The sequence below is a fragment of the Pseudophryne corroboree genome, chromosome 5, assembly GCF_028390025.1.
Source record: "Pseudophryne corroboree isolate aPseCor3 chromosome 5, aPseCor3.hap2, whole genome shotgun sequence".
In the NCBI taxonomy this organism is placed as follows: domain Eukaryota; kingdom Metazoa; phylum Chordata; class Amphibia; order Anura; family Myobatrachidae; genus Pseudophryne; species Pseudophryne corroboree.
In genome coordinates, this window is record NC_086448.1 from 567,863,224 (window position 1) to 567,888,521 (window position 25,298).

At 42.7% G+C, this 25,298-nt stretch overlaps 1 protein-coding gene across 12 annotated transcripts in view; it reads right to left on the bottom strand.

Annotated features, from left to right (window-relative positions):
- NFATC1 (nuclear factor of activated T cells 1) overlaps positions 1 to 25,298 on the bottom strand; it is a 272,434-nt gene that overhangs the window by 110,611 nt on the left and 136,525 nt on the right. The window lies entirely within an intron of this gene.

A 25,298-nucleotide genomic window follows, 5' to 3' on the forward strand; every position in this document is an offset into this window, starting at 1 on the left:
TTATACTAGTGTCTTGCACTGCTGTGTTTACATTTACAGTTATTCAGCTACTGAGAGTTATGGCATTCTCTCCAGATATTTTTTAGTCCACAGTGTCATATTATAGGATTATGCGCTAATTTAACCAACAGTCTCAACATGTCAGCAATTTATGCATACAGTATGTCTACTCGCATGATACTTTGCAATAGGCTAATCTAAGAGATGCAGTTAAAAAAGGGCATTTGCCACATACTGTTAAAATATCAGAGACTGTCTGGGACAGATAAAAATTTCCTGAAATGTCTCTAATTATATTAAAGAAATGTGTACATAGAACTACACACCTCGATAGACACCTTGTGGTTTATTATTGTAGCTTTATGGAAAACAAAACAAAGGCAAAATTATGTCTACTAATCAGAATTGTAGTAATAATAAAATGTTAATCATAACTTTGAAGAAATGAATCAGTGAAGAGTAGACCAGTAAGAATGCACCTAAAAAGTGACAAATTATTATTCTTACATAGAAAAAAAAAGAATAGGTCAGTATGCTATAATAGTCTATAAATTGCTGCATAAAGGACCTCACAAAGTATTGATGTTCGGTACTTTGCACATGCGCAATATATGTTCTGTGCATGCAGGCTTGGACTGGCCCACAGGGGTACAGGGGAAACCACCGGTGGGCCCCACTTCCTGGGGGCCCACCTCCTGCTCTAAGGATCAGGTTCCAGACTATGCACTTGAATTATACATTATACATATGTTACCTTATACTGGACTATGGTGTATTTTCTACAGTGCATTGCTGTTATTAATCTGTTATTAATTTGGTACATTATCATGCATGCAGCAGCTGAATTTACTGTATATATTTATGAAGGGGCCCAGATGTTGCCCTCTCTAATGGTTAGTCAAACCAATGAGGTGGCAGGCTACACCCCCTCTGCGGACTGGCCACACCCCTAACATAGGCCCCCTACCACTGCATTCCCCCGGTGGGCCCTACATGCCCCAGTCCGACACTGTGCGCATGTACGAATGGGTCCTACGACACAGGACGCAGTACTGCATCAGTCTGTCAGTGATTGACAAGTCTGATGCTGTTTGGGGGCGTGGAGGGGACAGTGATGGCCTCTCATGGGCAAACGCAGGATTTCTAGAGGGGGGTTTCCAAATGCAATCCGCAATTTCCCACTGTGCTGAACATCGGGCAACTGGAAATCCCCCCTGCGTTTACATATGCTTGTCCCCATATATTATCTGCAGATACATTCATTATGTGTATCTTATCACTATAGATCCTGCGCACAGGATACCCCCCTCAGGGGTAAACGCAGGATTAATGGGGAAGGGGGGAGGGGGTGTTACTTCTATGTGCACACAAGGGTGTTCGTGCGCACAAACACATGTAGATATATATAATACATATATTACATAGAACATATACACACAAACGCACACATAGAACACACAAACATACATATATACAGTACACACACTCATAGAACACATCAATACATACATAGAACACGTACACCTAAATACACACATGGAACACATACATATACATTACACACACATACACATATACACAATTACACACCACATACAGTACACTTACATTTGGAAACTGCCCTATCCTGAAGGAAGAGGATGCTGCAGTTGTCATTAATGCAGGGCTGGACTGGAGCACGTTTCAAAAATAAGCCACCATGGCATAATTGGTCCGGCAACTGTAGCCCCGCCCCCTCACGGCTAAATGCCGCGATTCGCGGGTCGGCGTTGAGGGGAAGGAGCCAATATGACTCAATTACATGAGAATCTCGTCATATTGGTTCCGCCCGCTCCCGACAGACCCGCGAATCGCGGCATAGATCCGAAAGGGGGCGGGCTACAATTGACGGCCGTCCGGACCACAGCTGAAAAAAAAAGTTTAGTCAATAAGGGGGAGTTTCTGGGTACTCAGAAACCCCCCCTGCGTGCGCCACGGCCTCTGTCTGTGAAAACGGAGGCGTGCTACTGCCGTTTAGGGGGAGGGAAGAGGGCTGTATCTCCGTCATTGGATGGAGATTTCCTGGCATCTTACAAAGATCTGCAATGGCCAGCATGTGCGACCCCATGAGTGCCGCAAGCAGCCCAATGGTGTCGTAGTCATCTGATGCTGTATCCTTGGACACAGCTCTGATCACTACTGCAGCAGGAGACGTCCACTTGCAGTAGACGCCTCCTGCTGCATTTACATAGAGTTATCGCTGCTGCTTCCAAGGAAGCAGCAGTGATAGCAACTCCATCCACATCTGAGTGATGCCCAAAATGCCTTAAATAACTAAAGTATTTTGTTGATTTAAATATGTTCAGAATTATATATATATTGCCACTGCTTACTAAACGCAGACATCCATAAACACCTAACTCCCCATCTTGCATCACTCCTCAGCAGTACAATATAAAGCAGACATATTGGAGCTGATTCTTAGTTGAATCAGATGTGGCCACGGATGTGGCCGTGTCTTTTTTATGGCAGTCATGTCTGTGTCTTTTTGCTAATGCCCTTCCCTGGTGTACATCTGTGCGTCAGAATGTGCAAGGACTGATGCTTAGACGCTGACATACCACTTGGTGCACCTTTAGACGCCACCTTCGGTCGCACCATCGCAACTTGCACCAGCCCTATTGCAAGTGCAGTTGCCCCAACTGAGTATGGCCTCCTATGTGAGCGGTTTAGCCTCTCTGTATGCAACCACCTTCAGCAACATGCCCGCAATACACCCTGCAATGTTCCCATAAGATACATCTCTTTAGCCATCCTCCTAACATTTCTTATACCGTGAGTCTAAATTTGATCTGCAACTCTGTACATACAAAATCAAGATGCATACACAGTGTGACTCAGACGCATAGCATGCAACTCTGAATCCATAACTGGCTTGTAGTTTCCAAGGTGACATAACTTCACAATAGACACAGAGGTCTATTTATTAAGCCGCGGATAGAGATAAAGTGGATGGAGATAAAGTACCAGCAAATCAGCTCCTAACTGCCATTTTTCAAACAAAGCCTGTGGCATGTCAGTTAGGAGCTGATTGGTTGGTACTTTATCTCCATCCAAGTCTTAGTAAATAGACCCCAGAGACTCACTCACACATCTCAGTAAGCATTTGCTCTGGCCTTTGAATTGTATTCTACATCACCTCTACTTTAGCACATTATGAGCTTTTGTATGCCACTTGGGTTTTTTGTGGTGGTGGTGGTGGTGGTATAAAGCTGTAACAGAAGGTCAGAGTAACACTGAACAGTGCATTTACATTATAACTTTAACAAAGCAAAAGGAGAGTTGCATTTCTTTTCTTTTAAAAACAAAAAACACTGTTTATTATAATTTTTCAATTCTTCGCAACATACATAAATAAAGTATCACAGCTGTTTGGTTTTGATCAAAATCAACAAGAACAAGAAAACAGTAATACAGGCTTAAAGGGTAAGTCCACCCACCAGTGAATTTTCAGTTTAAGTGGAACATAAATATGGAGTAGTAGTTACTGTCCTGTTTATCTAAACTAAAAAGGATATTAATGTGACAGACTATTTTTTAAATAAAATAAAATGAATATATAAGCACATAACACATTTTCTGACACATCTTTGGCAAGTTGTCCAGAAAGGTAAGCAGTTCCAAACTCAAACAGCCTACAATAGAATTTACATGCCGCCTTAGATACCATACATTAATTCTCACTGCATGTCCAAGCGGGATGTAGTTAATATACCGGCAATCAGAATACCAACGGGGGAACCGAATCACCAAGAATGCCAACAGCTGCGCCAGGGATATTCTCACTCGTGGGTGTACACGACACCCATAGAGTGGGAATAAAACCTGAGGCGAGCGCAGAGGGCCACCAAGCCAGCAGCGTGGTGAGCGCAGCGAGCCCACAAGGGGCTTTCTAGCGCTCACCCCGCTGCATTCTGACTGTCGGGATCCCAGTGTGGGTATACTGACTTCCGGGATCCCGGCTGTCAGGATTCCATCCCCAACCCTTCCAAGCATAATGCTACGTGACAATAAACTATACAATAACCACAAAACAACTTCCACAAAATAAAAATAGTACATCGTAAAAAACAAACAAACAAAAATGGAATGATGACATTTATAACAGAGCTTGGTACTGAAACCATAGAAAAGGGCCAGATTAGAGCTTTTCTCTACTGAGCGTGAGGAATGTGTCTTAAAGAGGATGTCAGTAGTAGTTACATTTATGCCTTCAGTGTTTCCACAGCTCTGTAATTACCAGTCTGAAATATATGTTACAGGAAGGTCAGACTGATGTGAAATGTCAGAGTTGTGAGGTAGTGTTGACTGAGCCCGTACTCAGCTTTCCTCGTTTAAGAAAGACATCTCTCTAGTGACCTCCTTATGTCACACATTAACATGTCTGTGTTGTTACTCAATCACTTGAAGGTAAATGTAGACCTTTCATTGTACATTACTCACAAATTAGAACAATGACTTAATAATAAAGTAAAAAGCTATAGTAAAGAGGCGGCTTCCAATGACCTAACAATCCAAGAGAGTTCAAACACATAGTAGAATCTATGCCAGGGTAATATCTATTGTAAATGAGCTGATCAAGTGGGAAGGACACTACAATACAAACAGATATAGGTTGTGAGTGTGGGTTAAAGACTGAAAGTATTAGGCCAACTGAAATGTCATTGATCAAGGGGGAGTGAGGAACAAAGATCGTGGTGCGTTAGCCAAGGGATCGGATGGCTGCAAAGATGTCTGCTTTATTGTTTATGTTCTTGGTATATGTTCTATTGAGCTCTAGGTGAACCTGTTGTTGTATTAAGGCTATCTAATATTTTGGTGCATTAAACATTTGCCATATCATTTTCTGAGAGTATGCCTGCGTGTCAGAATGGACCATGGGAGGAGAGAGTATGTAAGACAAGTATGGATTTAGATGTTGGTAATGAGCAGGATAAGATACTATTCTACCCTAGTTGGAGTCATTTTGGATGGGACCAAAGGGATCTGACTCTTTAAAGACTTGCGCGTCCCACATCAGCTGCTCCCATCACAGTCAGGGACCCAGGACAGGAGGGGAGGACGTCCTAAGGGAGCAGGTCTGTGCATGGTGTCATAAAGGCTAAGAATTAAACCATCTATCGGATGAGGTGTGTCATTTATACAAATACCTTAACAACAGAATAATAATAATAATAATAATAATAATAATAATAAATAAATAAAGATGAGAAATAAATTTGGCAGAAAAACTGTTAGCTATTTATTTATTTACTTATTTAAATACATATTTAAGGGAAAGTATGGTGGCAAAGACAGGTTGGCCAGAATCAGCACAATCCACAATGCACAATAGCAACCACTAACATGCATTGTTTGTAGATACTGCCCAATGTGCACAACTCAACTATAACACCACCATGGGTATCCATTCGACCTTACAACTTGACTACCCACCCGTTTGCTATCAGCAAACATAGGAAGCACACACAATATAATGACTGCCCTCAGACTAGTGATCTGCCATTCTTTCCTGACGCAGAATAGCCAATGATCAATCACCAACCAAGAAAACTATAAGGGAGGGAGTGTGGGAAGACTGGAAAGCCCAAGCCTTTATCTAAAGTCCAGCAGAGACATACGCTGCCATACCATAGGCTGGCTAACTCACAGGATCAGCCTTAATGCCAGCCCCCAACCTACAGGTTTAAACAACCTCAATTCATATACTGTAGCAATCATTCGGTTTCTCATCAGAGAGTGGGTGAGCAAGTGCACAAGAAAGGACCTGCTACACATCAAACCGACATGAAATGGAGACATGATGTGTGACTACACCCACTTTTCATGTACACACCAAACGCTTGCGCACAAGTACCTGAACCCCATGTCACAACTGCTGCTCTTTAAAGTCCACCAGTCTTAAGTGCCACGGGCCACCCAAAGCCGTACTCCATCTCTAGATCTTGGATGGGGTGTTCCAAAGCCTCTATGCTCACTATATCCTGTGCTGTGTGACTGTGAATGCCATGTTAGACATTATGTAATATCTGCAGAATAATGAATCAATATGAAGTCTGAAGATAAAGCTAAGAAATAAAAGATAATTACCAAACTGCTTCTTATACCATGTCATTTATTGATACATTTAAACGGCCTGAATCTGAAGTGGTCTATGCCACGCAAAGCAATAATTAGAATTTACTAACTAGGAACTTTTCTCAGTTTCATAAATGGATCAAGAGAGAATACCCCTGAGTGAAGAATATTTTACTACAGGTTGAGAAGCCCACATCCAAAATGCTTGGGACCAGAAGTATTTTGGATAACGTATTTTTCCGTATTTTGGAATAATTGCATACCATACTGAGATATCATGACGATGGGACCCAAGTCTAAGCACAGAATACATTTATGTTTCATATACACCTTATACACACAGCCTGAAGGTAATTTAGCCAATAGTTTTAATAACTTTGTGCATTAAACAAAGTTTGTACATACATACAATTAATTAATGTTTCATATACACCATATACACACAGCTTGAAGGTCATTTAATACAATATTTTTTATATTTTTCTTGTATTAAAGTTTGTGTACATTGAGCCATCAGAAAACAAAGTTTTCACTATCTCGGTCTCACTCAAAAAATTCCGTATTTCGGAATATTCCGTATTTGGGAATATTTGGATATGGGATACTCAACCTGTATCACATTTTTTTTTTTTATTAAAAAAAAATATGTTAATTCTTCCAGAAAGTAAAAATAGTGACAGACTTCTTTCACAAATCTATGCCATGAATACTGTTAAAATGTGTAGGTAAAAATCATTACTGGAATGCAATACCATGACTGGAGCAAGCAACCGTGCAATGCAATGAACAGTTCTATTGTCGTAACTGTACAATATAGTTTGTGTATTCACAAATTAGCAGAACTGCATTATAATCCATCAGAGCATAACCACATCCACTCACAGTAACAGAGTTAGCTAAGTATACAGTCAATCACAGTTAGACTAATTTGAATGATGACATTGAGCAAAATGTTGTTTGGTCTTCTAACCAAAGGAACAAATAAATATATCAGTATACAGGATTCTAGTACATACCTTTATAATAACATATGCATACTGTATATACATACTGTATCCAAGTTAAAATCTTTCAAATGGTTTGACAAACCTATGAAATATGTTTAAGGCTGTAGTCTGTTTTCAACTGGGCCTATTCATTATCACTAATTGGCCAGTTAAACTTGCGGAAATGCTAGATTCAGTATGTTTTAAGTTAAAGGCCCCTTACACCCAATACTCAGCAAACTCCAAAAACTGATTCCATCGATTCCCTGAGCCCTTTTCTTTCTTAGCAAAGAGGGATTGGATTGGTTCCCTACACCTGTGCTTGGATTGCTCCGTCAGCTGTAAGGATCTTTGTGCACATACATGAACCCAAGTCCACGCATGTGCACTAACACTGTAGTGTCAGACTCAGCAATGCTGATTTTCACTGCTGCCAAAGTAGCAGTGATAGGGATAGTGGTGACAGATATTCGTATTGGCTGTCCTTGCACAGGAGCAATGTTGAATCTCATTCTCTCCGATGTTTTAGTATTCACCGATGCTACTCACATTCTCACGAGTTAGATCATTAACTATCAGGGAACACCTGGACCCCAATAATTTATAGAAAACTGTATGTTAAACAGCAGTAACAAAAGTAATAGTTGAAAGCAACCTTAACTATCTAGCTGTCTGCTATAGTACTTCTTTCCCCAGGAAAACTTACTATTGTAACCTGGATCAAATAGAAATACTCTTTTATTAGAAAACCAGTTATTGGGGGGAATTCAAATGTTTGAAAAGTCGGTTGGGTGTCTGTTTTTTGCTGTCTATTAGATAGGAAAAAACAATTGAATATCCCCCATTGCGACATCTACTGCACTGTAGAAGTATATGTTATAGTTGCTAAACAAAAATGAATTAGTGGGTAAACTTTCATATCACCTGTTCACATCAGAGCTTTGTGTCTCGGAAAAGGAAGATGGAACACGGTGTGGTGTGACCTTATCACATCTGTCAGGTGAGTGTGGCATATATACCTCCAAACAGTCCCAGCAGTCAGGACAAATGTCCTCACAATCAGGATGGAATTTGGAATGTACTGACTACAGTATGTCAGGATTATTGAGAGTTATTTATCAGGGCAATGTCCGGATTTTCTACTGCTAACAAATTATGGGCCCAGGAAAACAGTCACAAAAAGTCACAAGCTTAATAAAAATGGCTGCTAGTAGCAACTGGGTAAAGGTCACAGTGGCCAATCTGATAAACCAGAACTACCAGCCACAGAAACTTAGACTGATGATGTTACTAACCATGGAAGATACATGGAAATATACACAAAAGGCCAGGTCTAATCTACTCTATAAAGAAAAGTACCACAACATGATCTTCAGCACAGATGATCAGATTGGACACATAACCATATGTGAAACTGAAAAGAAGTAAGGAAGGAACCTCAGGAAAGAGAATCAAAGAGCAAATACTATTTAAATAGCAGAGAGTAGACTGGTTTCTGATTATGAGAGTTTACAATCTAGAGAGAGCTAAGAAACTGAAGGGAAGTAAAATATAAGAGACAATCTATTCAAGTTCTCACTTTATTCTCAAGCAGGTTTGAGGTTTCTGCTCTACTCTGTTCAATTAAATACATGTGAGCATACATGTCTATGATCCATTTGTGTCCTATTTCTAAGTACCTTACTTACAGTACATAAAACAATATAGATTACCTGACCTAACCACATCTACATCCTGCTATAGGATTTCAGAATTTTATTTAATTACAAATCAGAATGGAGACATCCTCATATTAGGTGTCTCACTTTCTGCCAGTTTTGATTAATAATGTGTGCTTAGAGCAGACCACATATTGATTTAAAATCAAGTCAACTCTAAGATCCCCAGTTACCTGAACATTTCTCTGGAAGTGAATTATTTGAAACATGTTAGGATAAACAGAGGCAATACATTCAATCACAGAAGGTTGACATTAATATATAAAACATTACATTTACATTTACTAATATAACCTGTATTATATGGAGTCTAATTAATGATCTTCAAATTCCTAAGGCTTACATACTCCCCCAACTTGAATTACAGTTTTATATCCTAAGGACAATATTGCTCTTTGTTAAATACCATAATTACTACCATATTTATTTACATGGAAGAATGTTACAAATTATGCTTTAGCCTTATTAAGTTTCATTAATATGTACAGTAATGATGTAGTTAATATACCGGCTGCCGGGATCCCGGCCCTCAGGATCCCGGCAGCCGGTAAAATTCTGGCGGTCGGAATACAGAGAGCTCCACAGTATTCCCACTTGGGTGGTGGGTCTACGCCACCACCCGAGGGAGAACAGAACTTGTGCAAAGCTCACCACCAGGCCCGAAGTGTGGCGAGTGCAGCAAGCCTACGAGGGGGCTCGCTGCCAGTATTCCGGCTGGTGGGATGCTGTCGGGATCCTGGCAGCTGGTATTCCATCAACCGGGATATCATACCGAACCTGTACAGTACCTGTTGATTAATTTCTCATGTAAATATGAATCGCTTCCTTTCAGAACTGCTTTAACTCAATAGAATTGCTTCAAATACTTGCAAAAGCTGTTCACTTTAAGACATCCCCCAATATTTTAAGTTAAATGATCAAACTCCTCCTAAAAAATTAAATAAAACACACATTTTAAGTGGAGTTCAATTAAACAATTAAAAAGGTAAATTTTACTTACCTTCCACGCTCCATTCGCCGCTACTTCCGGAGATGCCATTAACAGTCCCACACCACACTCTTCTCTTCCTAACCAGCCTGCTTGAAACAAGAAGAGCAGAGAATGATACCCCTTCTCTTATTGGACATTGACCTGCTCAGTTGAATCCAGTTCCTCCTTATATTTTGTTGGCATTGTTGGATAGTAAGAATGACATTCATGTTTGCACTTTCCTTTCCACACTTGCCAGTAGCCAATTTTTCCCATCTGCTTCCCATTTTATTTCTGGTCCTTGGTCAAGTGTTGACAATGGCTTGGGAGATTTATTGACGTGTTTTCTCTGTGTCTCCTGGTGCTTTTCGATCTCCTTATGTATATATTGCAAAGGGACTCACTTTGGCAGTAACGTCTCTCACTGTAACCTTCTGCCTATTAGCAATTGAGTAGGTGATAACTTCCCTTCATTTGGTGTGTTTCTGAAGTTCAGAAAGCCTATCTGCTGCTGATTTGGACTATTTTTTCTTTCTTTTAATAAGAGTGATCTTGACAATGTGTTCATATTTCTCTGCCAAGCAAAGAGACTGCAAGAAGAATGGAATAAGGTTGCCTCTTTGATTCCCCATTTTATTGTAAAGTCATGGAGCCCTTGAGATGTATATTGAGATTTATTGCCTCCATTCAACTTATCACATTTGCCAAATCTTACCAATATCGCTTTGAGACATGATATTTGTGTGCTTGATATAAGTAGTCGTAACTTGGACATTTCTTCTCATTTCATGTGAACAAGTCTGGAAACTAGCAATGTTCATTCTGAGATATTCCAAGGCCTCAGCGCTTCTTTGATGTACGCCTTTACTTTTTTGATGTTTGACAAATTGCAATAAATTTTTTGTATGTATGTGGCATTGCACACGTCTCCAGTTCAACAATTATACCATTTCACCATGCTGTATTTTTGTCAATATTTCACTGTGTAGACAACTATCAATCCCAATCTTGTCACTCATACATACACCGATGTGCCTGCAACAACATGCTCTGCAGGTGCAAAGTCATTAATTTGGATTTTTTTGGGCAATGGTCATTAATTATCCACAATTATTAATTATAGATTTAATTTTCTTATCTTTACAGGTCATCCCCCACACATTGTCATTTGTTAATGGAAGGTATGCTTTATTGCCAAGGACAGTTTATTTACAGATAAAGTTCTTCTGGTTCATCTTCTCTGAACAGGACTGTGTACCATTGGGAAATCTGTGCTTGGTTTGTAATTCACTGATGAGTCATACAACCTTTGTAAGTGTGGTGGAGCCACGTTCAGGATTTTTAGAATGTGTGTTCCAGTGATGGTTTAAACCACTGTTCTGTAACAATAAATGTAATGATGGAGTGTTTTATTACTGTAATTAACATGTCTTACGCAATTAATCTGTGTTTTGTCATAGTACTGGCTTGCTTTTTTGACTAAACACTGAGCCTAATCCTATCTGTGATGCCTCCATTGGAATCACTCACTATACTGTAGTTCTTTCATAGTCTCAAAAGATTTCTGAATGTTTGAATCCCATGTCCTCTTTGAGTAAAAGTTAGCAAAGAGGCAGTAGCTTTTGTTAATTCTTTAAAAATAGAAAAAATAGCAAAATATTTAACATGTTTAACAGTCTGTATGTATCTGAGCATCTTATGGGCTACTTTTATTTTTTGAAAATGGTTTTGGACTTTTGCTGCTTATCGTTTTCCCACACTATGACACCTACAGTCAGGGGCATACCAGGAACTTTGTGGGCCCTATAGCAACATTTGGAAGGGAATCTGTACCAATGCTTCTAGATAGTCACTTCTCCACAGCACGTGTTAATATTATGCCCCATAGTGGTGCCCTAGTTTATTTTATTAGCCACAGTAATGCCCTATTTCACGTTATGTTACATTGTAGGACTGACAACACACATTATGTAACACCGTATCCCCAATTCACATTATGTCATACAGTGCCCCCAGTTCATATTATGTAACATTACAATGACCTCCAGTTCGTCTTATACCACATTACAATGAGCAGGTCCATAGGCATAATTAGATATATTGTAGGTCCCAAGGCAAAAGTTTGTAAGGGCCCATATGTACCACCCAATGGTGAAAAATGTATATAACACATATAACTTTGACAGGGAAGGCGGGCCCCCCTTAGCTCTGGGCCCCACAGCAGCTGCACTTTCTGCACCTATGATAGCTACACACTTGTCTACAGTATTGTGTTGTTTTTTCATTTTGGTAGGATTACATTTGAGTTCTCTCTTTGTAGAAGTGCAAGCAGATTTTCATCACTCACGATCAGTCCTTGTTTTTCCATGCACTGGGATATCATGAATGTTTACGTCTACCTCATATGGATCGGACTGTTACTGTATTTCATGTACCAGTATGCAATATGTTCTGTAAATATGTGAATCTAAATGGTACAGTACATCTCAAATTATGTTTAAAAAGTAGTTAGTTTGCTGCTCTCTTCTAGCATCAACACTTTCTTCTTTCCAGCATCAACACTAGCCATCACGAACACTAAGAAATGTGGCTGTTAGTTTGAGATGCCATTAAATGTTGGAGGATTATAGTGATTTATCATTATAGTCTGATTTAGGTCTCCAGGTTCTCTACAGATCCCAAGGACATTATTTGGCTTATATTCGTTGGCTACCACTGAACCACTCACTACTATTATATGTTGTATTTTATTTAAAAATTTTCATTTATGTCCTCTAAGAAATATAAAATATGGAACTTTTCTCAGTGTGTGCATAATTAATAGAGTTTTTATTTTATTTTATTTTTGCAGTCTGCAAAAAAAGCCCTTACATAATTGATAGTGTCACAGATTGCAATTCGAAGACAGAAATCAATGGCAACACAAGACCGAATCTTTCAAAACCATCTTCATAATGCCCCTGCATTGTCTACACTGTCAGGTCTAAGTCAAGCTCCTCATCGTTCATTATTCATTTTACTATATTCAGTTTTTTTGCATACTGTAAGACCTATAGTTCCTGGGGCTTTTGTTGCTTTAACACAGAACTTCCATTCTTTGTCCATCAGTTGTGTGTGTAGTATTACATAGCTGTCTGTTCTTTTGAATCTCTTACAACTATATACTAATATTTTGGGGTGTTCTGTTTAATAGCTTATTTAAGTTGTGTTTGTGTGAATGTTCACTTTAAATGGTATTTGCTTTCTATCCTCTTTAAGTACAGTATATTGAGCATCTTTGTGACATTTTAAGTTGCTCGTATATTTGCAAATGCCTCTTTGTGCTCTGTATCAATCTCTGTGTCTGTTTCCTCCAAATAGGCCATGTGTGCCTATACACATCCTAGCAAAATGTCCATGTTTGTTTTTGTGCTGGGGAACTCTTACTGTGATGTGTGTACCCACAATCTCTGCAGTTACGTGTTGTCTACAGTGAGTCTTTGCCAATTAAATTGTTATACATTCTAACCTCTGATTATTATACATTTACCAGCCTTTGACCAACACTACCACCTACTTCTCAAGTTGTACCTTCTAGCACTCTTATATTGGCTTTCTATGCTTCAATACCTTCTCTAGGTTGAAACCTTCTTCTGAGAGACAACCTTCAACTCATTAAAGTCATTGATATATGATTCGAATAATTTTGTCTGTATTTTTAAACATGTAGTTCTGAATAATCATTATTCTCTTAAAATGATCTGACTTTGTGGTCTTTCATAAAGCAGGTTGTACTGTGTACACAAAAGGAGCGTGGTATGACAGGTCGACAGTCATTATGTTGAGACATTGTCAACCTGGTCAGTGTTGACACTGACCATGTCAACATACATCATGTAGGCACTGATGGCATGTCAAAATATTATCCCTACAGGCCCAGCGGTGACTTACCTGCTCACATTGGCTGTAATAGCTCCAGTGTCATCTTTTAGTTTTTTTCAGTCTGTTGCAGGTAGCCCTCTAAGAGCAAACCATGGGGAAGGATTTGTCATAAAGCGGAGACCTTGCCCATAGCAACCAATCAGATTCTGCCATTTTTATGACATAACTTGCAAATTGACAGAAGTTGACTGGTTGGAACGCTATCTCTCTCCAAGATTTGATAAATCTCCCTCTATGGACTGCACATATGCTGACTTTCAACTTTCAGTCCACCTGTCTGTATGGGGACTCACAGATATGAGTGGCAGCATTTACGTTTATCTTGCCCAGTTCTCTGAAAAGGATCCTGTGTCTATGTCTAGTGGAGTAATGGGATTAAGATTTCTTGTTAGCATGATTTTTTGTGATATTCCCACTTCTAAAGTGGGCATCACAGCCTAATTGTGTGGAGTTTGTATATTCTCCCCGTACTTGCGTGGCTTTCCTCCCACATTCCCAAAAATACTGATAGGTTCATTGACTCCTGGCAAATAATTAACCCTAGTGTGTAAGGCCGGGTACACATCAGAACTATGTGTAGTCGGCCAATAGTCTGGTTGACAGGCCAACATATCGTAGCGGCGGTATACACCAGAATGATGTAAAGAATGATTGAACTATCCCTCGTTCTGTCCTTCATTACACTGCACCGGGTCGCATGCGATATCTTCTGATTGGCCATGCAGCATGGCCGACCAAAAGATATCGTATGCAACATGCAGTCGGACATACACACTGCCTGATATGCATATGTTGTTCCGATTGAGGGGGAGATGTACTAAGCAGTGAGACAAAGTGGAGAAGTGAGCCAGTGGAGAAGTTGCCCAGTCGGAAACAATACATTGTGCCGATATCAGCCTGGTGTGTACCCACCCTAAGTGTAAATGGGCAGACAAGATGGGCTAAGTGGTTCTTATCTGCTGTCAAATTCTATGTTTATATGTAATGTATTGTTTGGTGTGTATTAACAGGCCTACACTTGTAGGCCATTTGTATTACCTTACTTCTACATTGTCATATATTCATATATTCATAATATAGCAACTACTAACAAACGTGTGGGGAAATGACAGACATATCAGCTTGATAAATGCACTTCACCAAGCTAAGGAAGTCCTAGAATGCCTAGGTATAGTCTGCAGTAGTTGTGGAAGGTAGTGACATACAAATTTAATACAACGGCCATGTTTCTTACAGTTCTCTCAGTTGTAAAATGCATTAAATGGGATAAACTTTAGTCACAGCAAACTGTTCAGCTGGGGCAGCCAACAAATGAGGGTGTGGGCCTGAAATGTCAAAGTATAAAGAACCTATTCAGACAGCTTCCCCCCACTCAGGAATCCAGGCTCAATGTTTTGGGTTAATGTAAAAGTTATAGAAGGAAAAAAAAACATGTTACTTGAGTTCAGAAACAAAGCCAAACAAATGTGTGCAGGTGTTGCCTCTTTATGGAGACCAGCTTAAAATATTAATAGTTTTTAAGCAGTATTTCATCAGGTAAGCTTTGTATGGGGCTAATGCTGTTGGTAGAACATATCAAGCATGATGGGATTAAAACTTGTAGTTCTGTTAAATAAAAGTCTTCCCATTAAACACTGCTTACAACAGTAAGTACAAAAGGTTTCCAGCAGCTGAAGGTTTGTGTGCAACTTTAGCAGTGACAAAATGAAAGTGTGCAAGCCATCCCCCCAGCTCCAAGTATATAAATAATGGGGATGTAGTCTCCTGAACGCCGGTCACAATACGGAACCCTACATCCCGCCCAATCCAAATCCCGATAGTCGGCATGCCAACTAACAGGGACTATTCCAACTCTTGGGTGTCCACGACACCCATAGAATGAGAATAGAACCTGTGACGAGCACAGCTCACTACTGAGCCCACAAGGGGCTTCATTGCGCTCGGCATTCTGCCGTCGGGATCGTGATGCTGACCGCCGGGATCCCAGCCACCAGTAATCCATACGCAACCCAAATAATGCTACATTTTCCTGATTGCATGGATATATTCCAATTGTAAAGCGCAATGGAATTTGCTGCGCTATATAAGAAACGGTTAATAAAAAGATAAAGAATAACCATTTTATACACATAGGACAGTATGGATTTGACCGGTTCATCCTACACAGAGTCTAAGACAACATCCTATAGTCAGCCTCATCATATTTTATATTGAAAATTTTGTGACTCGTGCATGCAGTCTCTCTGAAATAGAATTTGGTTGTGTTATATGAAAGAGTAATTAAAGTAGCAGTTACTCTATGGTGTATTCTTCCTTCCTCTTTGCTTCTTGAGGAGTCATATAACACATGTAGTCTCAACATGGTGATCAATCTTTTTTATCTACCATGACGGAGGAACTAGCTGGTCAATGACCACAATTCACAACATATGGATAGTCACTGCAGTGCTGCAGAGCAATGACTGCAGTGCAAATTATTCTAGCATGTGTAGACTGAAATCGGACTCCGATCTAGTCAAAACAACCAGATATGCCCTTGCGTTGGCTGCAATAAAGACATTTGGAAAAGAGCAGCATTCTGAATTAATTTCATCATTAATATGTATCATTCGCTGCAATGATAAAAGGGTGTGTGTGTGTGTGTGTGTATATACACAACATAACATTAATGTCAGCGCCGGTGTCTGTGCGTGCCCGAATGGAGAAGCACTTGAATTCCACCATGCCAACCTACACTACTGCATCTCCTACTTCTACCTTAACGAAGCCAGGAATACGGGATAAATGCAGTCAGTCAAAAACAAACTGCTGTTCACTTAAATGGTATAACTTAATGCAAATCAAGTTTAAAATGACATTGTTCAGTGGTCTGTGCGATATTAGCACTTATTAGTAAAAGTTGCTATGTGCGATCAACTCGGAATGACCCCCTATGCAGGGGTGTATCTAGGGGTCCAGGCGCCCCTGGCAAAGTAAGGGACTGGCGCCCCCCATATTTGAAGTAGGGAAGGTTCATGTGCAAAAAAGGGACAGGATCTTGTGGGAAAGGGGCATGACCATACAATAGTTCCCCAATTCAAATTACGCTACACAGTAGTAACCCTTATACACATTATGCCCACACAGTAGCAGTTCCCTTTACACATTATGCCCACACAGTAATTCTTATAATACTGAGGAGACCTCAGCAGTGCCTGGCCTGGCTGTGGAGGCAATGCCGCCCAAGGCCAGGTAGTATAATCAAATAGTAGTGCAAAGAAGTGCAGGGCGGCGCACTACCCAGTGGTGCAAGAAGAAAAAAAATCTTAGTGGTACTGTGTGTGCAAACCTTCAGCGCGCACACACCAAAAAATGGGTGTGGCCATATGCCACATGGGGCGTGGCCAATGAAAATGGGGGGGTGATACACATATGACCCCATTAGTGCCATATACACATATACCCCACAATGCCAGCTACACACATGTCCCCACAGTGCCAGATACACACATGCCCCCACAGTGCCAGAAACAGATATGCCCCCATAGTGCCAGACATGCGAGCACAGTGCTAGATATGCCCCCACAGTGCCAGATACACATATGACCCCACAGTGCCAGATATGCCTCCATGTTGCCAGATATGCCCCACATTGCTAGATACACATGCCCCCATGGTGCCAGATATGCCCTCATAGTGCCAGATATGCTCCCACGATACGATACACATATGCCCCCACAGTTATATAGTCATAGTCCCCATCCCCCTCCCAGCACATAGCCATAGTCACCTCCCAGTAAATAGCCATAGCCCCCACCTCCCCAAGCAATAGCCGTAGTCTCCCCAGCACATAGCCGTAGTCTCCACCTCTCCCAACACAGTCATACAGTAGTCCCCACCCCCATCCCATCACATAATAGTTCCCGGCCAGCATAGATAGCCATAGTCCCCCTCCCTGCACATAGCCCCTCACCTCCCCAAGCATATAGCCATAGTCCCCATCTGCCTCCCAGCACATAGCTGTAGTCCACCCTTAGCACATAGTAGTAGTCTCCCCCACTCCCAGCACCTACATAGCCTCCCCACACAGCACATAGCCCTAGTCCCCACCCCACAACATCCCAGCAGATAGCCGTAGTGTCTGGCAATACCTGCTGTGCCGAGCTGCATGGGATGAAAGGCGGAGGATCGCTCAGCAGGTAGGAGCTGGCTCCGGTGTCCGGCACCGTACCAAACCACGGTAAGAAACTGAAAATAAACTACAGCTTCCAGCAGCCCTTGCCACCGGAAGCTCCCAACAGGAAGGATTGATGGGAGTTGTAGTTTATTTTCAGTTTCTTCCCTCTAGTGCATTGCGGGGCCGGACACCAGCTCCTGCCTGCTGAGCGATCATCCGCCCTCCATCCCAGGCAATGCACAGGCAGCTCGGCACAGCAGGTATTGCTAGACACTACGGCTGAAGGGATTCCACCATTGGCCAAGGGTGGCACTGTCAGGTGGCGCCCCCTGCTCGGCTGGCGCCCCTGGCGAGTGCCATCCTGGCCAATGGGTAGATACACCCCTGCCCCTATGTCTCATATATATATCACTAGACAGCCCCTTCCCCTATATAACATCACATACACAGTGTGTGCGCTGGGGACTTATCCCTCATAACAGTATATGGTATTAGCTTCTCACCAGCTTCACTGTCCCCGCACACTGCACACTACAGACTCTCACTCCGCACCAGCACCAGAAACAGCAACCAGCATGTTCCTTCCTGGCCGCGCAAGGCATGCTGGGAGTTGCAGTCTCCCCACAGCACTGCCGTGACGTCACGGTGATGCGCACCCTCCGCAGTCTATCGTGCCAGATACACATATGCCACACAGTGCCAGATATGCCCCAAAGTGCCAGTTATACACATGCCCCACAATTCCAGATAAACATATGCCCCACAGTGCCAGATATGCTCCACAATGCCAGATATAATATGCCCCACAGTGCCAGTTATACATATGACCCACAGTGGCAGATATGCCCCACAGTGCCAGTTATATATATGCCCAACAATGCCAGATATACATATGCCCCACAATGGCAGATATCCTTATGCCCTACAGTGCCTTATATACATATACCTCAAGTGCCAGATATGCCCTACAATGCCAGTTATACATATACCCCAAACCTCCCTCCCGCTGTTCACCCGCTGTTGCTGTGTCAGAGTCGGGGGCGGAGAGGAGAGCGGAGCGCGGGCCCATCCCTCAGTGCTGCTCAGTCAGACTCTGGTGTTCTCTGTTCGTGGCGTGTATCTTCTCAACTGAGCACCGATTCGTTAGCCAATCAGAGCTCGTGGAACAGCATCCGAGACTCCTAATTGGCTGCCGGTCCGTGAGCTCTGATTTGCTAATGAAACGGTGCTCAGTTGAGAAGATACACGCTGCGGCCGGAGACCAAAGTCTGACTTAGCAGCACTGAGAGATGGGACCGTGCTGTGCTCTCCACTCCTTCCCTGACAGAGCAGCGGGCTGGGAAGGCGAGGAGGAGCACATCAGCGGCTTTTACCATAATAGCCACTTACGGTGGCTATGGTGTGTGTAAGTGGCGGCCCGCGGGTACGGCATATGGGCAGCTAGATTCTTAACGGTACGCCGTACCCGAGCGTACCGCCACACTTGCAGGCCTGGTCTCTCCTATCCAGATCTGTGACTATGACTCAGAGCTTCTAGCCATGGCCAGCACCACGCCCAGCGTTAGCAAATGAGTTATAGAATCACAGATCTGGACAAATATATATGAGATATTTATATGAAAATAAGGAAATCCACGCCCCCACCAAAAAAAAAAAGGAAAAAGAAACAGAAAAAAACGACCCTGGGAAGTGAAACCTGAATGTATCTATGGGGCACCACAACAGATATCGGAGCGATATACTGCGATCCCCTGTTTTCTATCACAAAAGTAGTCAACATAGGTTACTATAGGGGCTGCTTAAATGCCGACTTTACCAAGCTTCAGAATTGACTCCAGTACATTTTCAGATTGCGTTAGCTGTTACCAGGCGAGGGATCTGTATACCTCCCCTACACTCTCTTGTCGCATATGTGCAGTCATTAGACCACACCCACCAACTGAAATGATTGCACATAGCAGGGACTCCCTGTGTGCATATTTATTTATATCCCAGGACCCAGCAATACATAATTTCTTATTGCTGCGATAAGAAATTATAATTATGGGGTTAAAATGCAATAAATCATAAATAGGCCCCTGCAACATATTATTAAATATGCCTTCATATGTATAATGCATACTTCCAAAATAGATTTATGGCTCAATTCTGATTTCCAGTGGCACAGACAGACATAAGCATAGTTTGGCTATATTAGAACTTTATGGGCCCTACACACTTAAAGATTTCACTGAAAGATATGAACGATCTCGTTCATATCTTTCAGTGTGTAGACACCAACGATGAACGATGCACGGCCCCGTGCTCGTTCATCGTTGGTGTTGGCTCGCTTAAACATGCAAGCCAATACGGACAATCTCGTCCATATTAGCTTGCAGTGCTATGGAGCCATGTGACGGTGGGAGTGAAGAAACTTCACTCCCCCGTCACCTCCCTCCGCCGGGTCGCCCATCGGCCGTATCAGCCATCGGGCACCTCGCCATGTGTGTAGGGCCCATAAGTTTGCTACTTTTCAAACTGGTATATTATGTGGTGTAATAAGGGCCCTCATTCCGAGTTGTTCGCTCGGTAATTTTCATCGCATCGCAGCGATTTTCCGCTAATTGCGCATGCGCAATGTTCGCACTGCGACTGCGCCAAGTAAATTTGCTAAGAAGTTTGGTATTTTACTCACGGCATTACAAGGTTTTTTCTTCGTTCTGGTGATCGTAATGTGATTGACAGGAAGTGGGTGTTTCTGGGCGGAAACTGGCCGTCTTATGGGTGTGTGTGAACAAACGCTGCCGTTTCTGGGAAAAACGCGGGAGTGTCTGAAGAAACGGGGGAGTGTCTGGGCGAACGCTGGGTGTGTTTGTGACGTCAAACCAGGAACGAAACTGACTGAACTGATCGCAGTGGCAGAGTAAGTCTTGAGCTACTCAGAAGGTTCACTCCCAGTAGGCGGCGGCTTAGCGTGTGCAATGCGTGGCCCTCATTCCGAGTTGTTCGCTCGCAAGCTGCTTTTAGCAGCATTGTACACGCTAAGCCGCCGCCTACTGGGAGCAGAGCGAAGAAAAAACCTCGTAATGCCGTGACTAAAATACCAAACTTCTTAGCAAATTTACTTGGCGCAGTCGCAGTGCGAACATTGCGCATGCGCAGTTTGCGGAAAATCGCTGCGATGCGATGAAAAAGAACGAGCGAACCACTCGGAAAGACCCCCAATGTGTAAAAAAAAAAGGTAACTAGTTTTTATAAATTCAACAAGATACGAAACTGCAATTCACATTAAGGACTACTGTATTTGCAGAATGCTGTGGATTGCCACTTCAACTAGACAAAAATTCTACCCCAATAAAAGCGATGCAGTTAATTTACAGGCTGTCGGGATCCCGGTGGTCAGGAGACTGACAGCGGAATCCTGACAGCCGGCGAAATGTCGCTGGTCGGAATCCCGGCCAAAGTCCCCAGATCCCCCTCGAGTGGTGGTCCAATCCACCACTCGAGGGGGGATATAATAGTGTGAAGCTCGCCACCGGGGACCTGTGCTTTTCCCCGGGATTCCGGCTGTCGGTATTCTGGCGTAGGTCTCCTCACTGCCGGGATCCCGACAGCCGGTATTACATACCGGGCCCCAATAAAATATAGGTTAAAACAAATAACTGTAAATAAATAAAATAAAAATAAAGAATTCCAGCAGCTCTCAGAGCACAACCACAGTTAATAGTTTAAGAAAAAAGAAAAAGGGTATGATAAACAGTACTTGGAGTTATTCCATCAAAGAAGAATATTTCACTTAAAGATTGGCATCACTCACCAGACCCACAAGATGTATAAGTCTATCAGGGGATGAGTAAAATGTGAAATCTCAGTTTAGCTCCCTAAGTTCCAAAACAAACAACCTAAAATTGCAAGATCGCTTTCTCAGGTTCTAACGGCTGTAGTGGTGTGACAGACTATAGATCATAGTCCAATATTGCAACATTATTGTGCACTCAGGGTATTCAGATAATACCACTGTTTTTATCTGAATCCTTTGGGAGTGCATTTATAGGAGCTTATTCATTTTTTAAGCTCTGGTGTTGTATTACATTATCTATGCTTCGTTTCTTTTATTTCTTGCTTATTAACACCATCATATCTGTTATTCAGTGATGTCTGGTGCGTGATGCCAAGCAATAAGTGATTTATTCTTCTTTTATGTTTTAATTCCAAGAGCTTTTTTTTTTATCAGACTTTTTTTTTCTTACAAGAAGATATATAATGCATTGTATGGAAACTACAGATATACTCTTTCAGCTTTTGGAGTAACAGATTAACATTTTTTTCCACTTTAATTTAATTTAAATGTTGATATGGGAAGGGTCCTATCACTTCTTTAGCCATGCAAAAGCAAGCAAGAGGTGACAGAGAAAAAATGGCTAATGTGGGTCACACATCTACAGCCCCGAAACCACATTCTGCTGGTCCGATCATCGATGATTGGTAATTCGTTGGTGGATGGGGGAAAACCAGAATGTTACAAATCCGTAACTCAGAGGAGCCTGGCGATAATAGTTCCAGGCAGGAGTGTTAATAAACATATTAACAATGACTACAGAAGAACTTGCTGCTTACGGTAAAAACAACATTGTCGGTACTCAATACTTTTGCGTACCATCAACAAACAAAACACTGTCCATAACCATGTAAATTACATATCACAATCTGATCACATTCTTAATCAAGTCCCAGTTCATTTCTGATATACAGACATTTCACAAGTACATTTGGGAGAATAAGCACAGTTTTACAAGCTGCAAATTGGCTCTAATACTCAGGCCCGGCAGCAGGGGGGTACAAAGGGTACCCTCGTCCCGGGCCTTGAAGTCCTGAGGGGCCCCAAGGTTCACAAGAACAACCGCACCCCCTTCCCGATTACCAGGGCCGGTTCCTGGCAGCAGTACCACAATTCGTGGATGTTTAGGGGCGGGGCCTAAAGCCGAGTAGTGCCCGTCCCCATGAGAGACGTGTTCTGTAGTCAGGTAATGTCTCTCCTGCTTGCTCTCTCTCTCCCCTCACTGTCTCTCCCTCTCTCTTCCTAACACTCTCCTTCCTCTCTCCCTGACACTCTCTCACTCTCTCTCTCTCTCTCTGACTCACTCTCTCTATCCCTGACACTCTCTCTCTCGCTCTCTCCCTGAGACTGTCTGTCCCTGACACTTTCTCTCTCTCTCTCCCTGTCCCTGATACTGTCTCTCTCTCTCTCTCTCTCTCTCTCCCTCCCTCTGTGACTCTTCCTCTCTCTTTGAGACTATCTGTCTCTCTCTGATACACTCTCTCCCCCTCTCTGACTCTCCCTGACACTGTCTCTCTCATACCCTCTTTCTCTCCCTTACACTGTCTCTCTCTCCCTGACACAGTATCTCCCTGTCTCTCTCACTAACACTCTGTGACTATCTCTCTCTCCCTGACAGTGTCTCTCTCCCTGACACTGTCTCTCTGTCCCCCCTCTTCTCTCCCTGACAACCTCTCTTTCTCTCTCCGTCCCTGATACTTTCTCTCTCTATCTCTCCCTCTGTCTGTGACTCTGCCTCTCTCTCTCTCTCTGAGACTGTCTGTCTCTCTCTCCAACATACTCTCTCCCCCTCTCTCCCTGACACTTGATCTCTCTCCCTGACGGTGTCTCTCTCACACTCTCCCTGACACTGTCTCTCTCTCTGACTCTCCCTGACACTATCTTTTTCACCCTCTCTCTCTCTTTGACACAGTCTCTCCCTCTCTCTCCCTGACACTGTCTCTCTCTCCCTGACTGTCTCTCTCACTGACACTCTCACTGTGACTCTCTCTCTCTCCCTGACACTCTCTCTCTATATCCCCCTCTCTCTCTATCTCTCCATATTTCTTTCCCTGACACTCTCCCTATCTCTCTTGCTCCCTTCTTTCTGTTTCTCCCTAACTTCCTCTCTCTCTCTCTCTCTCTCTCTCTCTCTCTCTCTCTCTCTCACTCTCGCACGCTCCCCTCTTTCTTTCTTGCTCCTCTCCCTCTCTGACACACTCTCTCTCCCTGATGGCCCCTCTCTCTCTCCCCTCTCTCATCCCTTTCTCCCTGACACCCTCTCCTGCTCTCCTCTCTCTCTCCTGCTCACTCCCTGACACCCTCTCTATTTCTCTTATTCCCTCTTTTTCCATGAAACCCTCTCTCTTCCACCCTAATACCCTTTCTCTCTGGCTCCCAGGGGAGGGATGTGTGGGTGCGGGCATCGAGGGGGGGCCCCTGAGATATCCATGTACCGGGCTCCAAGATTTCTGTTGCCGGCCCTGCTAATACTACTGAAATATGAAGCAAGTTCTAACCATTTGCCCATTTCAGCTTTAGTAGACCTAGAAGAAGTACCAGCCACCATAGCGTATCTTGCATACAATTGTTTTGCCCATGCTCACAAACATGTCATGCATTATTATTATAATTATTATTATTATTATTATCCTTTATTTATATGGCACCACAAGGGTTCCGCAGCGCCCAGTTACAGAGTACATAAACAAATAATCAAACAGGAAAATAGCAACTTACAGTTGACGATAATATAGGACAAGTACAGGATAAATAAACCTAGCTACATCAGCAGATGACACTGGAATAAGTATCAGGTGGCAGAAGACTGCTGGATTTGGTGCAGTTGAAGATTATTTAAGTAAGAAAAAGGATAAGCACATGAGGGAAGAGGGCCCTGCTCGTGAGAGCTTACATTCTAAAGGGGAGGGGTAGACAGACAGGGATGACACAGATGGGGTACATAGAGAGCGTGGAACAGAGGATTAGGATGAGATTTGGCTGGGTTTGGTGAAGAAGTGGGTCTTGAGAGCCCGTTTGAAGTTTTGTAGAGAGGTGGAGAGTCTGAGGGGGAGAGGAAGTGGTGCAGCACGTGAAACATCTTGGAGGTAGGAGTGGGAGGAAGTAATCTATAGGCAGGAGAGTCAGCGTGCATTAGCACAGCGAAGAGGACGAGTGGGAGTGTAAAGGGATATAAGGTCAGAGATGTAGATGGGAGGGGAGTGGGTGAGGGCTTTGTAAGTGAGTGTGAGAAGCTTGAAATGCATTCTGAAATGGAAGGGGAGCCAGTGAAGGTCTTGTAAGAGAGGAGAGGTGGACGTAGTGCGTTTGGTGAGGAAAATTAGTCAGGCAGCAGCACTGAGGATAGATTGGAGTGGAGAGAGGTATTTGTCAGGAATGCCAGTCAGGAGGAGATTACAGTAGTCCAGTCCTTAGATGACCAGTGAGTGGATAAGAGTCTTAGTAGCATCCTGGGTCAGAAAGGGTCTGATCCTGGAAATATTTTTTAGATAGTAATGCCATCAATAGATAATGAGATGAGGTTATGCGGGAGGGAGGGAAGATGATCAGCTCAGTCTTAGACATGTTAAGTTTAAGAAAGCGCTGGGACATCCAAACAGAGATAGCAGATAGA